Here is a 17,796-nt window from a genome sequence, read left to right on the forward strand (position 1 = left end):
TCCTTTCCAAATTGAGATGATTCCTAATGGGACAATTTGGGTAGATTAAAAGAGAAAGAGAGAGAAAGAGAAATATTTGGAGGAGCTATATCTAAGAATCTATGGCTTTTCATAGCCACATCTTGTTTATGCATTATTTTCATATCCACAAGTTTAGGAAAACATTGTACTTAAGAGTGGGAGACAATATGAGCTGGAAAAAAAAATGTAGCACCAAGGGAAAAATTCTGCAGTCCATTTAAATCCCTTAAAGTGGGCAAAACAATTGGCAAAGATTTCTATATATGCATACTCATCTATGACAAAATCTGTTTATAATCTTTGAACTTTGAAATGAGTGGCATGCCAACTGGTGAAATAATGCTTCCAAATAAGGAGTAATTATAAGCCTCAGAATTGCCTGCACATACTGATAATGCTATAGACTGAAAATCTTTTTCTGGATCCATTTGTACTTACAGTTATTTATTTATTTATTTATTTATTGGAATCGTTAATCTACAATTACATGAAGAACATTATGTTTACTAGGCTCCCCCCTTCACCGAGTCCCCCCCACATACCCCTTCACAGTCACTGTCCATCAGCGTAGTAAGATGCTGTAAAATCACTACTTGTCTTCTCTGTGTTGCACAGCCCTCCCCGTGCCTCCCCACACTATACATGCTAATCGTAATGCCCCCTTTCTTTTTTCCCACCCTCATTCCTCCCTTCCCACCCATCCTCCCCAGTCCCTTTCCCTTTGGTAACTATTAGTCCATTCTTGGGCTCTGTGATTCTCCTGCTGCTTTGTTCCTTCAGTTTTCCTTTCTTCTCACATTCCACATATGAGTGAAATCATTTGGTATTTGTCTTTCTCCACCTGGCTTATTTCACTGAGCATAATACCCTCTAGCTCCATACATGTTGTTGCAAATGGTAGGATTTGTTTTTTTCTTATGGCTGAGTAATATTCCATTGTGTATATGTACCACTTCTTCTTTATCCATTCATCTACTGATGGACACTTAGGTTGCTTCCATATCTTGGATATTGTAAATAGTGCAGTGATAAACAAAAGGGTGCATCTGTCTTTTTCAAACTGGAGTGCTGCATTCTTAGGGTAAATTCCTAGAAGTAGAATTCCTGGGTCAAATGATATTTCTATTTTGAGCATTTTAAGGAACCTCCATACTGCTTTCCACAATAGTTGAACTAATTTACATTCCCACCAGCAGTGTAGGAGGGTTCCCCTTTCTCCACAACCTCTCCAACATTTGTTGTTCTTTGTCTTTTGGATGGTGGCAATCCTTACTCGTGTGAGGTGATATCTAATTGTGGTTTTAATTTGCATTTCTCTGATGACGAGCGATGTGGAACATCTTTTCATGTGTCTGTTTGCCATCTGAATTTCTTCTTTAGAGAACTGTCTATTCAGCAACTCTGCCCATTTTTTAATTGGATTATTTGCATTTTGTTTGTTGAGGTGTGTGAGCTCTTTATATATTTTGGATGTCAACCCTTTATTGGATCTGTAATTTATGAGTATATTCTCCCATACTGTAGGATACCTTTTTGTTCTATTGATGGTGTCCTTTGCTGTACAGAAAAGCTTTTCAGCTTGATATAGTCCCACTTGTTCATTTTTGCTTTTGTTTCCGTTGCCCGAGGAGATATGTTCATGAAGAAGTCACTCATGTTTATGTCCATGAGATTTTTGCCTATGTTTTTTTCTAAGAGTTTTATGTTTTCATGACTTACATTCAGGTCTTTGATCCATTTTGAATTTACTCTCATGTATGGGGTTATAGTAGTTACCCTACATAACACCTCTGATTGACATCCATCTTTAAAGTAGTGAGTTTTGGGGACAGAATTCAATCCACTCTCTACAGACAATTTTATATCTAAAGTAGCACATTGGCTACAGATTTATTTTAATGTTCAGAACTCAAAAGTGTGAAGAAAAATAGTCTGTACTGGTTTTCAGGTGACACTAAGGAACTTTTGATTTTTTTTTAGTCAGTTTAAATTTGTAAGTTGAAATAAATAAAATTAAAAGAACTATAAAAATCACTACCTTCTGTTTGGAAAGAATTTTTATGACCTAATTTGTACTTGTGTAGTCTATGCAATATAAACAGAACAGAGCAGTCTGTAAGCTTCAGCTTTGGTTGTGGCTAATGGCGAAACATTTCAAAATCTTATCAATAGCGAAAAGATGGGGCTGACCTGAATGTGTTAATAGATGCATGATATCAGTCAAAGTTGTCACTGATGCAGATACAAATAAGTTTGGGAAGTCATTTGGGAAAATTCTAGAAGTTTGCCAAATTCAAGTGGAAAAGTTGAGAATTTATCCATCTTTATTAACCAGATTGGCTAGGGAATGAATAGATCTGGAAATCACACTACACTGTAACAGCTCAAGGTCAAACATAACTCAAGTACATGACAGTCCTACTTAGGAATACACTGTAATTTGTTTTTCTATTTTTATTTATTTACTTTCTCTTTTTCTTTTTTCTTTTGGTATCATTAATATACAATTACATGAGCAACATTGTGGTTACTAGATTCCCCCCATGATCAAGTCCCCACCATATACCCCATTATAGTCACTGTCCATCAGCATAGTAAGATGCTATAGAGTCACTACTTGTCTTCTCTGTGCAATATTGCCTTCCCTGTGCCACCCCACCTACATTATGTGTGCTAATCATAATGCCCCTTAAACCCCTTATCCCTCCCTTCTAACCCACCCTCCTAAGTCCCTTTCCCTTGGTAACTGTTAGTCCATTCTTGGGATCTGTGAGTCTGCTCCTGTTTTGTTCCTTCAGTTTTTGCTTTGTTCTTATATTCCACAGATGTGTGAAATCATTTGGTACTTGTCTTTCTCCACCTGGCTTATTTCACTGAGCATAATACTCTCTAGCTCCATCCATGTTGTTGAAAATGATAGGATTTGTTTTCTTCTTATAGCTGAATAATATTCCATTGTGTATAGTTACCACTTCTTCTTTATCCACTCATCTACTGATGGACAATTAGGTTGCTTCGATTTCTTGGCTATTGTAAAATAGTGCTGCAATAAACATGGGGGTGTATATATCTTTTTCAAACTCAGCTCCTGCATTTTTAGGGTAAATTCCAAGGAGTGGGATTCCTGAGTCAAATGGTATTTCAATTTTTATTTTTTTGAGGAACCTCCATACTGCTTTCCACAATGGTTGAACTAATTTACATTCCCACCAGCAGTGTAGGAGGGTTCCCCTTTCTCCACATCCTCACCAACATGTGTTGTTGTTTGTCTTTTGGATTTTGGCCATCCTTACTGGTGTGAGGTGATATCTCATTGTGTCTATTTTTATTTTAATCTGAATTGAAATAGTTTGCTAGAGCTGCCATAACAAAATATCCATACTGGATGGCTTAAACAACAGAAATTTGTTTTCTTACAGTTCTAGAGGCTAGAAGTTTATCATCAAGGTGTTGGAAAGTTTGATTTCTTTTGAGGCCACTCTCAGTGGCTCCCCAACAGCCCCCTTTTGCTATTTCCTCACATGGTCTTTTCTCTGTGTGCATCCTTGGTGTCTCTTTTTGTGTCCAACTTTCCTCTTCTTATAAGACCACCAGTCAGATTAGATTAGGATCTACCCATATGACCTCATTTTAACTTACTCTCCTACTTCAAGACCTTATCTCCAAATACATTCTGAGGCACTACGAGTTAGGATTTCAACAAATAAATTTTGGGGAGATGCAGTTTAGCCCACAGCACCGATATAATTCACACAGCTACCTATATTTGTTGAGCTTTTGCTAGGCACCAACAATGATACAGTAGAGATACAGGCACAGGAGATACAGTAGAGAAAGGGTCTCTGCCCTCATGGAGCTAATAGTTTGATGGAGGAGAATATCAGTTAAGAGTTAATCAAACAAACCACTGCATATTTATAGATGAAGATAAGTTCTGTGAAGGCTATGGAAAGAGCATGTGATGAAGATCAGTGGGGTGAGATGGGGGAGGAAGTGGTGAGAAACCTGCTTAGATGGGATCCTTAGGAAAGGCAGCTCCATGGAGTGGCATTTTCTTGAGGTGTAAGTCTGTGTTTGAAAAACTCAGAGGGCATCAGGGTGGTTAAAACATAGTGAATCAAGGGTCATGAAATGAGATCTGTTGGAAGCCCATCAGGTGTTTGGATTTGTACAACCCTGTAGGAGTTTGGGTTCTATTTGAATTGCAATATGAAAGCCTTCAGCATGTTTAAACAAGGAAGATTTCTTTAAAAATTCTTAGCTTGGCTGCTGAAGTGTGGATTGGAAGGGAAGGAGTGGACACAGGGAGTCCCTATAAAGACAGTAGTCCAGGGAAGTGGTGACGGTGGGCTGGCTGAAGGTAGTAGCAGAGCATACGAAGGCAGTAGGAAGATTCAAGGTGTATTTTAAGGGTAGAAATGACAAGACTTGCAGAGAATTTGAATGTGCAGAGTAAGGAGAAAGTAGGACCAAGAATGACTCTCAGTTTCATCAGCTGAGTCGATGTTAGCTCCATTTGCCGTGATGGAGTGGACTAGCAAGGAAAAGATCTACACCAGGAGTAGGGTTTCAAAGCAGTGTCAAGATCCAAGAATTCAGGTTTCCTCATGTTGAGTCTGAGGTGGCTACGAGGTTATCTGAGAACCATAGAAGTGTTCAAGTAGGGACATGCTATGAACACAAACAAACAAAAGCATTTTAAGTTGGAGTAAAAATATACCCATTTATTAATGATCACTAGTGGCCCATAATTAAAGTGGTATCTGTTAGCTTAAATGAAGGTTTGACTAAAGGGTTGGGTACAACTTTGTCTTTTTTTCCTGCACAATAGACTGGATATTAGACATTTATATATGGCATGGATACCTGACTCAATCAAAGGGTTTCATCTTTGTGTTCCTATCTGATTTGACACTGCTGCTATTAAAGATGTCTTGAAGGGGCAATGTCTACTTATTTGAAATTGAGGACTGTCATGCTCTATTACAGAAGTATAATGGAGTAGTATTTAAGAACTTAAATGAAAGTGCCAAGCAAAGTTCTTTTAGCATGACTTTGCAAATTGTAAACCTGGCAGAGATTTTAAGAAATGTTTGGTTCCTCTGGTTTTAGTGATTTAATGAGTTTAGTGATTTAGTAAAGACTCCCTGTTAACAGTTTCTTAAATATTTAATGCTTTAGACAGAAAGATAGGATGATAAAAAGTTAGTGCTTGATGAAGAAAATAAATCATTTTGCTTACCCCAAACTACCTCTGTGGACTACTAAGTCAATAAATGCCTTTTGTGGGTGGAGCCAAGATGGCAGCATGAGTAGGACAGTGGGAATCTCCTCCCCAAAACATATATTTTTGAAAATACAACAAATACAACTATCTCTAAAAGAGAGACCAGAAGACACAGGACAAAAGCCAGACTACATCCACACCTGCGAGAACCCAGAGCCTGGTGAAAGGGGTAAGATACAAGCCACAGCCTGGCAGGACCCGAGGCACCTCAACCCAGCTCCCGGCGGAAGGAGAGGAGTCAGAGTGGGGAGGGAAAGAGGGCCAGGACTGCTAAACACCCAGCCCTAGTCATCTGCACCAGAGTGCAGACACACATTGCATGTGTGGGGTGCTGGAAAATCGGGAAGCAGGACAGTAAGACCTGTGAGCTGGTCCCACAGCCAGCACATCTGGGACAAAGAAAAGCGAGTGCTTTTTGAAAGTCTTAAAGGGACAGAGACCCCACAACTGGACGGAAGCATCCCGGGTCACAGTCTAGCAGCTGGAAATTCCAGGGAACTCTGGGTGCACTAACCGCCTGGGCAAGAGTTCTGAGACTCCTCACAGAGGTAAACAGCCAAATAGCCCCACCGTCCATTACCCCTCTGGGGCCCTGCCATAGCAGAGCAGCAGTCTGAGGCTGGCCACGCCCACTGTGAGGGAGCTTCCGCCATACCAGCCGGGCAAGATACAGAGAACCAGTCTACACACAGTTGCCCAACACAAGCCACTAGGAGTCGCAGTTGTCCCAGTAAAGAAAGGCCAGGAGCAAGTGGAAAAATTCTTGGCTCTTACAGCTGAAAGAAGAGTCAATAGCATACCACTGCACCTATGAACATGAAAAGGCAAAAAATTCTGATCCAGACAAGACTAACCCAGACATCTTTGATATCCTCTACATCTTCCCCTGAGAAGGAATCTGGGGAGATAGATTTAACCAATCTTCCTGAAAAAGAATTCAAAACAAAAGTCATAACCATGCTGATGGACTTGCAGAGAAATATGCAAGAATGAAGGAGGGAGAATACAGAAATTAAACAGTCTCTGGAAGGACTTCAAAGCAGAATGGATGAGATGCAAGAGACCATTAACGGACCAGAAAACAGAGAACAGGAATGCAGAGAAGCTGATGCAGAGAGAGATAAAAGGATCTCAAGGAATGAAAGAACATTAAGAGAACTGGGTGACCAATCAAAACGGAACAATATCCGCATTATAGGGGTAACAGAAGAAGAAGAGAGAGAAAAAGGGATAGAAAGTGTCTTTGAAGAAATAATTGCTGAAAACTTCAAAAAACCACGGGAGGAAATGGCCTCTCAGACCACAGAGATACACAGAACTCCCATGACAAGGAATCCAAGGAGAGCAATACCAAGACACATAATAATTAAAATGGCAAAGATCAAAGACAAGGACAAAGTATTAAAGGCAACCAGAGAGAAAAAAAAGGTCACCTACAAAGGAAAACCCATCAGGCTATCATCAGACTTCTCAACAGAAACCTTACAGGCCAGAAGAGAATGGCATGATATACTTAATGCAATGAAACAGAAGGGCATTGAACCAAGAATACTGTATCCAGCATGATTATCATTTAAATATGAAGAAAGGATTAAACAATTTTAAGACAAAGCAAAAGTTGAGGGAATTTGCCTCCCACAAACCACCTCAACAGGGCATCTTACAAGGACTGCTCTAGATGGGAGCACTCCTAAAAAGAGCACAGAACAAAACACCCAACATATGAAGAGAGGAGGAGGAGGAATAAGAAGGGAGAGAAATAAAGAATCATCAGACCGTGTTTATAATAGCTCAACAAGCGAGTTAAGTTAGACAGTAAGTTAGCTTCTTTCCTAAGAAGCTAACTTTGAACCTTTGGTAACCACAAACTTAAAGCCTGCAATGGCAATAAGTACATACCTTTCAGTAATCACCCTAAATGTAAATGGACTGAATGCACCAATCAAAAGACAGAGTAATAGAATGGATGAAAAAGCAAGATCCATCTATATGCTGCTTACAAGAGATTCACCTCAAATCCAAAGACATGCACAGACTTAAAGTCAAGGAATGGAAAAAGATATTTCATGCAAACAACAGAGAGAAAAAAGCAGGTGTTGCAATACTAGTATTAGACAAAACAGACTTCAAAATAAAGTAACAAAAGATAAAAAAGGACATTACATAATGATAAAGGGCTCCATCCAACAAGAGGATATAACCATTATAAATATATATTCACCCAATACAGGAGCACCAAGATATCTGAAACAAATACTAACAGAACTAAAGGAGGAAATAGAATGCAATGTTTTCATTTTGGGAGACTTCAACACACCACTCACTCCAAAGGATAGATCCACCAGACAGAAAATAAGTAAGGACACAGAGGCACTGAACAACACACTAGAACAGATGGACCTAATAGACATCTATAGAACTCTACACCCAAAAGCAACAGGATACACATTCTTCTCAAGTGCACATGGAACATTCTCCAGAATAGACCACATTCTAGGCCACAAAAAGAGCCTCAGTAAATTCAAAAAGATTGAAATCATACCAACCAACTTTTCAGACCACAAAGGCATAAAACTAGAAATAAACTGTACACAGAAAGCAAAAAGGCTCACAAACACATGGAGGCTTAAGAACATGCTCCTAAATAATCAATGGATCAGTGACTAAATTAAAATGCAGATCAAGCAATATATGGAAACAAATGACAACAACAACACAAAGCCCCAGCTACTGTGGGATATAGCAAAAGCAGTCTTAAGAGGAAAGTATATAGCAATCCAGGCATATTTAAAGAAGGAAGAACAATCCCAAATGAAAGGACTAATATCACAATTATCGAAATTGGAAAAAGAAGAACAAATGAGGCCTAAGGTCAGCAGAAGGAGGAACATAATAAAGATCAGAGAAGAAATAAATAAAATTGAGAAGAATAAAACAATAGCAAAAATCAATGAAACCAAGAGCTGGTTCTTCGAGAAAATAAACAAAATAGATAAGCCTTTAGCCAGATTTATTAAGAGGAAAAGAGTCAGCACACCTCAGCAGAATCAGAAACGAGAAAGGAAAAATCATGACAAATCCCGCAGAAATACAAAGAATTATTAGAGTGTGCTATGAAAACCTATATGCTAACAAACTGGGAAACCTAGGAGAAATGGACAACTTACTAGAAAAATACAACCTTCCAAGACTGACCCAGAAAGGAACAGAAAATCTAAACAAACCAATTACCAGCAACGAAATTGAAGCAGTAATCAAAAACTATGAAAGAACAAAACCCCCGGGCCAGATAGATTTACCTCAGAATTTTATCAGACATACAGGGAAGACATATTACCCACTCTCCTTAAAGTTTTCTTAAAAAATAGAAGAGGAGGGAATACTCCCAAACTCATTCTATGAAGCCAACATCACCCTAATACCAAAACCAGGCAAAGACCCCACCAAAAAAGAAAACTACAGACCAATATCCCTGATGAACATAGATGCAAAAATACTCAACAAAATATCAGCAAACCGAATTCAAAAATACATCAAAAGGATCGTACACCATAACCAAGTGGGATTCTTCCCAGGGATGCAAGGATGGTACAACATTCGAAAATCCATCAACATCATCCACCACATCAACAAAAAGAAAGACAAGATCATCTCCATAGATTCAGAAAAAGCATTTGATAAAATTCAACATCCATTCATGATAAAAACTCTCAACAAAATGGGTATAGAGGGCAAGTACCTCAACATAATAAAGGCCATATATGATAATCCCACAGCCAACATCATACTGAACAGTGAGAAGCTGAAAGCTTTTCCTTTAAGATCAGGAACAAGACAGGGATGCCCACTCTTCCCACTGTTATTCAGCATAGTACTGGAGGTCCTAGCCACGGCAATTAGACAAAACAAAGAAATACAAGGAATCCAGATTGGTAAAGAAGAAGTTAAACTGTCACTATTTGCAGATGACATGATATTGTAATAAAAACACCCTCAAGACTCCACTCTGAAACTACTAGACCTAATGTCAGAATTCAGCAAAGTTGCAGGATACAAAATTAACACACAGAAATCTGTGGCTTTCCTATACACTAACAATAAACTAATAGAAAGAGAAATCAGGAAGACAATTCCATTCACAATAGCATCAAAAAGAATAAAATACCTAGGAATAAACCTAACCAAGGAAGTGAAAGACCTATACTCTGAAAACTTTAAGATACTCTTAAGAGAAATTAAAGAGGTCACTAACAAATGGAAACATCACATGCTTCTGGCTAGGAAGAATTAATATGGTCAAAATGGCCATCCTGCCCAAAGCAATATACAGATTCGATGCAATCCCTATCAAACTACCAACAGCATTCTTCAATGAACTGGAACAAATAGTTCAAAAATTCATATGGAAACTCCAAAGACACCGAATAGCTAAAGCAATCCTGAGAAGGAAGAATAAAGTGAGGTGGATCTCACTCCCCAACTTCAAGCTCTACTACTAAGCCACATTAATCAAGACAATTTGGTACTGGCACAAGAACAGAACCTAAGACCAATGGAACAGAATAGAGACTCCAAACAGTAACCCAAACATATATGGTCAACTAATTTTCGATAAAGGGGCCATGGACATACAATAGGGAAATGACAGTCTCTTCAATAGGTGGTGCGGGCAAAACTGGACAGCTACATGTAAGAGAGTGAAACTGGATCACTGTCTAACCCCATACACAAAAGTAAATTTGAAATGGATCAAAGACTTGAATGTAAGTCATGAAACCATAAAACTCTTAGAAAAAAACATAGGCAAAAATCTCTTAGAAATAAACATGAGTGACGTCTTCTTGAACATATCTCCCCAGGCAAGGGCAACAAAAGCAAAAATGAACAAATGGGACTATATCAAGCTGAAAAGCTTCTGTACAGCATAGGACACCATCAATAGAACAAAATTATCCTATAGTATGGGAGAATATATTCATAAATGACAGATCCGACAAAGGGTTGACATCCAAAATATATAAAGAGGTCACACACCTCAACAAATAAAAAGCAAGTAATCCAATTAAAAAATGGGCAGAGGTGCTGAATAGACAGTTCTCTAAAGAAGAAATTCAGATGGCCAACAGACACATGAAAAGATGCTCCACATGGCTTGTCATCAGAGAAATGCAAATTAAAACCACAGTGAAATATCATCTCACACCAGTAAGGATCACCACCATCCAAAAGACAAACAACAACAAATGTTGGCGAGGTTGTGGAGAAAGGTTGCTGTTGGGGATGTAAATTAGTTCAACTATTGTGGAAAGCAGTATGGAGGTTCCTCAAAATGCTCAAAATAGAAATACCATTTGACCCAGTAATTCCACTTCTAGGAATTTATACCAAGAAGGCAGCACTCCAGTTTGAAAAAGACAGATCCACCCCCACATTTATCACTGCACTATTTACAATATCCAAGATATGGAAGCAACCTAAATGTCCATCAGTAGATGAATGTATAAAGAAGATGTGGTACATATACACAAAGGAATATTACTCAGCTATAAGAAAAAAAGAGGTCCTAGCATTTGCAACAACATGGATGGAGGTAGAGAGTATTATGCTCAGTGAAATAAGCCAGGTGGAGAAAGACAAGTACCAAATGATTTCACTCATATGTGGAGTATAAGAACAAAGGAAAACTGAAGCAACAAAACAGCAGCAGAAGCACAGAACCCAAGAATGGACTAACAGTCACCAAAGGGAAAGGGATTGTGGAGGACGTGTGGGAAGGGAGGGATAAGGGCAGGGAAAACAAAAGGGGGCATTACAATTAGCATGTATAGTGTGTGTGGGGGCACAGGGAGGGCTGTGCAACACAGAGAAGACAAGTAGTGATTTTACAGCATCTTATTATGTTGATGGACAGTGACTGTGAACAGGTATGTTGGGGGGACTTGGTGAGGGGGGGAGCCTAGTGAACATAATGTCCTTTATGTAATTGTAGATTAATGATACCAAAATAAAATTTTAAAACTGCCTTTTTCTTATTTTTAAATGTTTCTTACTTTTGGAAATAATTTATAATGAAAAAAGTGGTTAGAAAAGTAAACAAGCATCTAATAAGCATAAAATACGTTTTGAGAGTCAAAACATGTATTACAGAAAATCTTCTTTAAAGGTAGGGAAAAACAGTTAAACTTTTCTGTCATTATTAGCTTCTCTGAAAGTTTGTTTAGAGATAAGGGTTCTGTTTTCAGTGTTTAAAATGCCTCCAGGAATAAAGTTTGAGGTTTACCAGGAGAAATTTATCACTAAATAGGTCATTACAAATCTTTGTATTTGTGCATTTACTCCCATGATGATGAGTAGGACATGCATTTGAGTTACTTTTCTAATAGTAGTGATTTATTTTATAGGGTATTATTTTTTAAAAGTAACTGTTTTATTCCCCCCAGTATCTTCATTTTTGAAAATTAGAAAACTAAGCTCCAAATTGGTGAAATGTGTCTAGTCCACATTTCTGGTTAGTGGAAGCACTGGGCTGGAACCCACGGATTCTGATTTCTAAAACTAGTGCCTTACAAGTTCATGACGTTGCATTTTATGGCCTGGTCTCCTCTTTTGGTAAATAACAAAATACTTGTTCAGTTTTTTTATTAAAAGAGCTAACTTTGTACTTTGTTAGAACTACTAACTGGATAAGAAATCATTTAGTTTTTGTTAGGGATTTTTACCACAAATATAAAAAGATCTGCTAAAGATCTGCTAGTTAGGGTAGTCTAATTTAAAACATTGCATCTCCATGTGCTTCCATTCAAATACACTGGCATCTTTTGACTTGCATTGATTCATCTTTCCTTTTTTGCACAGCTCTAGTTGTCCCTCATATCAGCCCTTTTTGCCACTACCATCTGGAAATAAGGGAAACCTTTATGCCCAGTATTTTGTAACATGCTCCTTGAAACATGTGAATTAATTTTGATTGATTAATGTGATTTTCAACCCAATATCCCTGGTCAACAAGTTTAAGCTAAAGGAATAAAAGCTTTAGACTCCCCTCACAAAAAAATTTATTTTTATCCATGTCTAAATAGATTTTCAAACATTGAGGAAGTAGAAAAATACTGCAGAATATATTAAATTTCTCATTAGGTGTATAATATACATCTCAATAAGTTTGATATTCATTTTTGTCATTGACAGAAAGCAGTTTTCCAGCCCCAGCTCTTCATGGATTGTATATATGATATGGAAACTACTGGTGGTGAGTGCAAGAGAAGACCCACTTTGAAGGAGTGTGCTGGCTGCATGAGAACAATTCTGCCCAAAAGTTTAGGAAAGGGAATGAAGAAGACTAAGAACAAACATCTAAATATAGTGGAAAAAGAAAGATGTAATAATGCAACACAAAATTTGGCGAATAAGAAGGGGGAAATATTTTTTCTCCTGCCAAAGAACCATAGAATGTTTACATCACCGATATTGGCACCGCTCGCCTCAAGTGCTATTTAATGAAATGCTGATGTTGCAATTCTGCACTGAGCTCAGAAGACATTTTGTTGCCTATGGAATTGCCAATGCCAGGAGTAGCCAAAATAGTCTTGTTTGGCTTCCATTAAAATACTGACCTGATTTGACACTGATTAATTTGTGGTGGCTGGTAGGATCAAAATTTTACAGCGACTTCACTGCAAATGATTACTGTTTTAGAACTGAATTTCCATTTGGTTATTGACTATATGAAGTCTCAAGTAGCCTTACAAAAGCAAACCAACAGCAGCATATTTTCAAGAGAAAAACAGGAAATTTATTTGCCTATATCTGGTACCTAATATTTATTTTAGATAAATTTTCCTCTGCTTCATTTGAAAGAAGTAGAGTGGCACATACAATGAGTAGTTAAGGAATTGTGTGGAGGAGACGGAAATCTTTCACAGTTACTGCAGTTCTGAGGACTGAAAAGCACTAGGGAAAAGCAGCCCCATACCAGCCTCTACCAGGGTAACTGTGCTCAGAGCCACACATTTTCATCACAGATAGAGCTGTGTCATCTCTCTCTGTCTCTACCTTTCTATAGTTATATGGCCCACATCCTATTATACACATATACATGTGATGACACTTATCATATATTACATATCATGTATGATCATAAATCACATGATCAGGTATATAATTTATGATCAGATATATGATATGTATGACATATCAAATCATGCATACATACCTTATCACATATACTGCAATATATGTGATCTCATATGTGATATATATCTGTGATGAATATGTGTATATATGTGTGTGTATATAAAGCGCTGAGGGGGAGGTAGAGGGAGAAGGGGTGTCTGTTTGCTAAGTGTTGCTGCTGTGAGGCCATTTCAAATTTTGTTCATGTAGGTCACTTTTCATTAATTAATTAATGAATTAAGCTATCAATCTTTTTAAAGTTTGTAGAATCTTTGCCTTGCCTTTCCTGTTATTAAATTTCACAATGATGTATCTTGGCATTGGCCTATTTTCTTTCATTTTTTGTGGGGGATTCTTCCATGAGGCTTTATAATCCAAACACTCATGTCCTTCAAATCTGGTAACTTCTCTTGAATTCTGTCATTAATGAGCTCCTGTTACTTTTTTCTGGCTCTTCTCTTTTCCAGATGTTAGACATCCTCACTGTCTTATTTTTCATCTCTTTATTGTCTTACTCTCAGAAGTTTCCTCAACCTTATTTCCCATCCCTGCTATTGTGTTTTTCCTTCTTTTTATCATGTTTTTAATCATGTTTCGTGAATGCAATATATTCTCTGACTTTTTTGAGTCTGTTAGGGTAGTTATTTTGTAGCTTTCTTTTCCTTTCCTTTTTTCTTTACTGTTAGTTTTCTAACTTTCATTTTAAAAACTTTCCCAAATGTCTAGTATTTCTACTCATGATTTAGAAGGAGAAGAAGATTAGAAGTTCTAAGTGTACAGGTAGGGCCCTCAATGTAGAGCTTTACTGTAGGATGATTTAGAAGAATCATAGATTGAGAAATTCCCATGTCTGTATCTCCATGTATTACCTCTTGGACTTAATGCAATCTCCAGGAAATCATCTTCTAATTTCATCCTTAAGTTAAGATCTGGCTCTCAGTATTGTGACAGTAAAGTGAGGAGAGAGGACTGGGATTTTCTACTATCAGCATTTAGTATTCATATGGCTATTTAATTCTTCTATGTTCCATGAAATGCCATACCTTCTCTGTCTTGTATATTCTCTCTCTCTCTCTCTCTCTCTCTCTCTCTCTCCCTCCCTCCCTTTTTTAAGTGAATAGTTCTCATCTTTTATTTGGTTATTTTTTTACATAGACTATTTTTTAGAGCACTTTTAGGTTCACAGCAAAATTGAAAAGTACAGACAATTCCCATATATCCCATGAACCTACACATGCATAGATCCCCCTACTAACAACGTCCTATAGATGTTGTTCAGAGTCATGCATTATTCACAGTCAATAAGTACCCATTGACACGCCATTATCAACCAACGTCCATAGTTTACATTAGGGTCCACTCTTGGTGGTATAGATTCTGTAGGTTTGACAAATATGTAATTATATATAGTTACCATTATAGTATTATACAGAATAGTTTCACTGCCCTAAAAATCCTCTGCGCTCTGCCTATCCTTAAGCTTTGGAACATATTTAAGTTTTCTCCATTAAAGAAAAAAATCCTAAATAACTCTCAAAAAACAAAGGTCCAGGGTAAGATGGCTTCATAGCTGAATTCTACCAAACATTTAAATAAGAGCTAATACCCATCCTTCTTAAAATATTCCAAAAAGTACAATATCAAAATAAATAAATAAATAAAAAATAAAGGAAAAAAAAATTCCAAAAGGTAGGAGAGGGTAATACTTCCAAACTCATTTTATGAGGCCAACATTACTCTAATACCATAACTAGGTAAAGACAGCACAAAAAAAGAAAATTACAGACCAATATCCCTGATGAACATACATGCAAAAATCCTCAACAAAATATTAGCAAATCAAATTAAAAAACACATAGAAAGATCATCCATCATGACCACGTGGGATTTATTCCAGGGATGCAAGGATGGTACAATATTCATACATCAATCAATATCATATACCACATTAAAAAAGAGAAGGATAAAAACCAGATGATATCTCAGTAGATGCAGAAAAAGCATTTGATAAAATTCAACATCCATTTATGATAAAACCTCAAAAAAGTGGGTATAGAGGGCAAGTACCTCAACCTAATAAAGGCTGCATATGACAAACCCACAGCCAACATCATACCTAACAGTGAAAAGCTGAGAGCTTTTCCCCTAAGATCAGGAACAAGACAAGGATGTCCACTCTCACCACTTTTATTTAACATAGTACTGGAGGTCCTAGCCACAGCAATCAGACAACACAAAGAGATAAAAAGATTCCAAGTTGGTAAGGAAGAAACTAAACTGTCACTATTTGCAGGTGACATGATATTATACATAGAAAACCCTAAAGACTCCGCCAAAATACTGTTAGAACAAATAAATTAATTCAGCAAAGTTGCAGGATACAAAGTTAATACACAGAAATCTGTCACACCTAGATACTAACGATGAACTAGCAGAAAGAGAAATCAGGAAAACAATTTCATTTACAATTGCATCAGAAAGGATAAAATACCTAGGAATAAACCTAACCAAGGAGGTGAAAGACATGCACTCTGAAAACTATTAAGACTCTCATGAGAGAAATTACAGAAGACACCAATAAATGGAAATCTATCCTGTTTTCATGGATAGGAAGAATTAATATTGTCAAAATGGCCATCCTGCCCAAAGCAATTTTCTCTTAACTGATCTCTTTGTATCCATTTACCTCCTTCTAACCAGTTCTCTTTTCTGTAGCCAAGGTGACAGTTTTAAAATTTAAAACTAATCAAAATACTTTAGTAAAGGGTCAGTGACACTTCAGGCAGCTAGGAGCCTGGAGATCACATCACCTGCCATCCAATTACTGTGGCAGTCCACACCCCAAATTGTGGCAACTGAATTCACCTCACAGAAGGACACTTCTGCTAGGTGAATCATCAGGAGTGGGAATAAAGATTGACCCAAAGCAGGAAGGAATGCCAGGCTGCAGACTTGAGTACCACCAAATCACAGAACATACAATAGGAAATCAGTCTTACCCCTTGAATCAAAAAGAAGATAGCAGATCAGTGGGTATATTACCAGAGTTGACTGAAGAATTTGTTGATGGAGAACCCTGAAACAGAGTCGAATTGTTTGGCTGTGTCTGGGCTCCAGGGACTCACTTGAATGGTAAATAGGTCAAGACAGATCATAGTTTCTTTACTGTAGTGTCAAGTTATTTATTAAAAGGTCATAAACAACTTCCATAGTTCCATAGTCAAGAAAATTCATAGTGATTTTGATAATAACTCCTTTAGTGGAAATTCATAGGAAATACTAACAGTACAAACATGTTAAGTCTTAATGTAAGAAAGAAAACATCTAGGGAAATAATAAAGTAGCATTGTAGGGTTTAGATGGAGGCTGAGTTAATTATAGATGGCAGAAAAGGTATGGATGAAAATACTTCTCAGTGGGATAGTCATTGTCAATGTCCATACAGAGACTTTATACTTAGTTTCTCAAAGACAACCAAGCTCTCAAAATTGCTGTTATTCTACTCTCTGCTTCTGTGAGTTTGACTATTTTATATTTCTTATGTAAATGTGATGATGTAGTATTTGTTCTGTGGCTGGCTTATTTCACTTCGCATGATGTCACAAATGGAAAGATTTCCAGAGATGACTGCTTCTTTGTGTTTTTTAAAGTAATATTCTTTGATCATATAAAAAAGAAGGATTTGAATGTTTACAAATTGCAGATCACCCTAATATATTTTAATTCATTGTTATTTAACCAATCATAACCTTAAATCTTCATAAAATTTTAATTTATTTGGAAATAGTTGTGGTTATTTTTCTTTTTCTCAAATAGTAGGAGTCTGGGTGGGTTTCTTGCAAACACACTTACCTTTACCCCAAGGGAACATGATTGATTCTCTCATAAACCAATTTTCCCAGAGAAAAATCTGTATACAAATAGTTACTGTCCACTTTAAATTAATTTATGTCATGCTGTTCTTCTTCAATATATCTGGCAAATAAGTGAAAGGAAGTCAGTAAAGTGTGGCAGTATGCTCACCAAATCTTAATTATAGAATTCATTCTTCTATTGACACATCCTTTCAGCCATTTTTTATAAACAACTACTGAAATATTAATAAGGTGGACACTCATTATATGTATTTAATTTAGATTCATTTTTATTTTATCAAAAACTATAAAGTATCTAGTTTGTGTCAGGCATTGTATTAGACACTAAAAATAAATTACTAAGTAAAAACTGGCAAAGTCCCAGCCTTCTTGGAGCTGTCATGGAAGAGATGGGCATTATTTAAGTATAACACAATTTAAAGTAAATTGTAATTTTGGTAA

General features: G+C 37.1%; 1 protein-coding gene across 1 annotated transcript in view; it reads left to right on the forward strand.

Moving 5' to 3' along the window:
• The window catches only part of LOC140848273 (uncharacterized), a 236,360-nt gene extending 218,923 nt beyond the window's left edge, over positions 1-17,437 (forward strand). The window contains exon 5 of the mRNA XM_073230470.1: positions 12,497-17,437. The gene's annotated coding sequence lies outside the window, so the exon portion shown is untranslated. The remainder of the gene's footprint in view (positions 1-12,496) is intronic.
• The last annotated feature ends 359 nt before the right edge of the window (positions 17,438-17,796 follow it).

The sequence above is a fragment of the Manis javanica genome, chromosome 3 (genome assembly GCF_040802235.1).
Source record: "Manis javanica isolate MJ-LG chromosome 3, MJ_LKY, whole genome shotgun sequence".
NCBI lineage: Eukaryota > Metazoa > Chordata > Mammalia > Pholidota > Manidae > Manis > Manis javanica.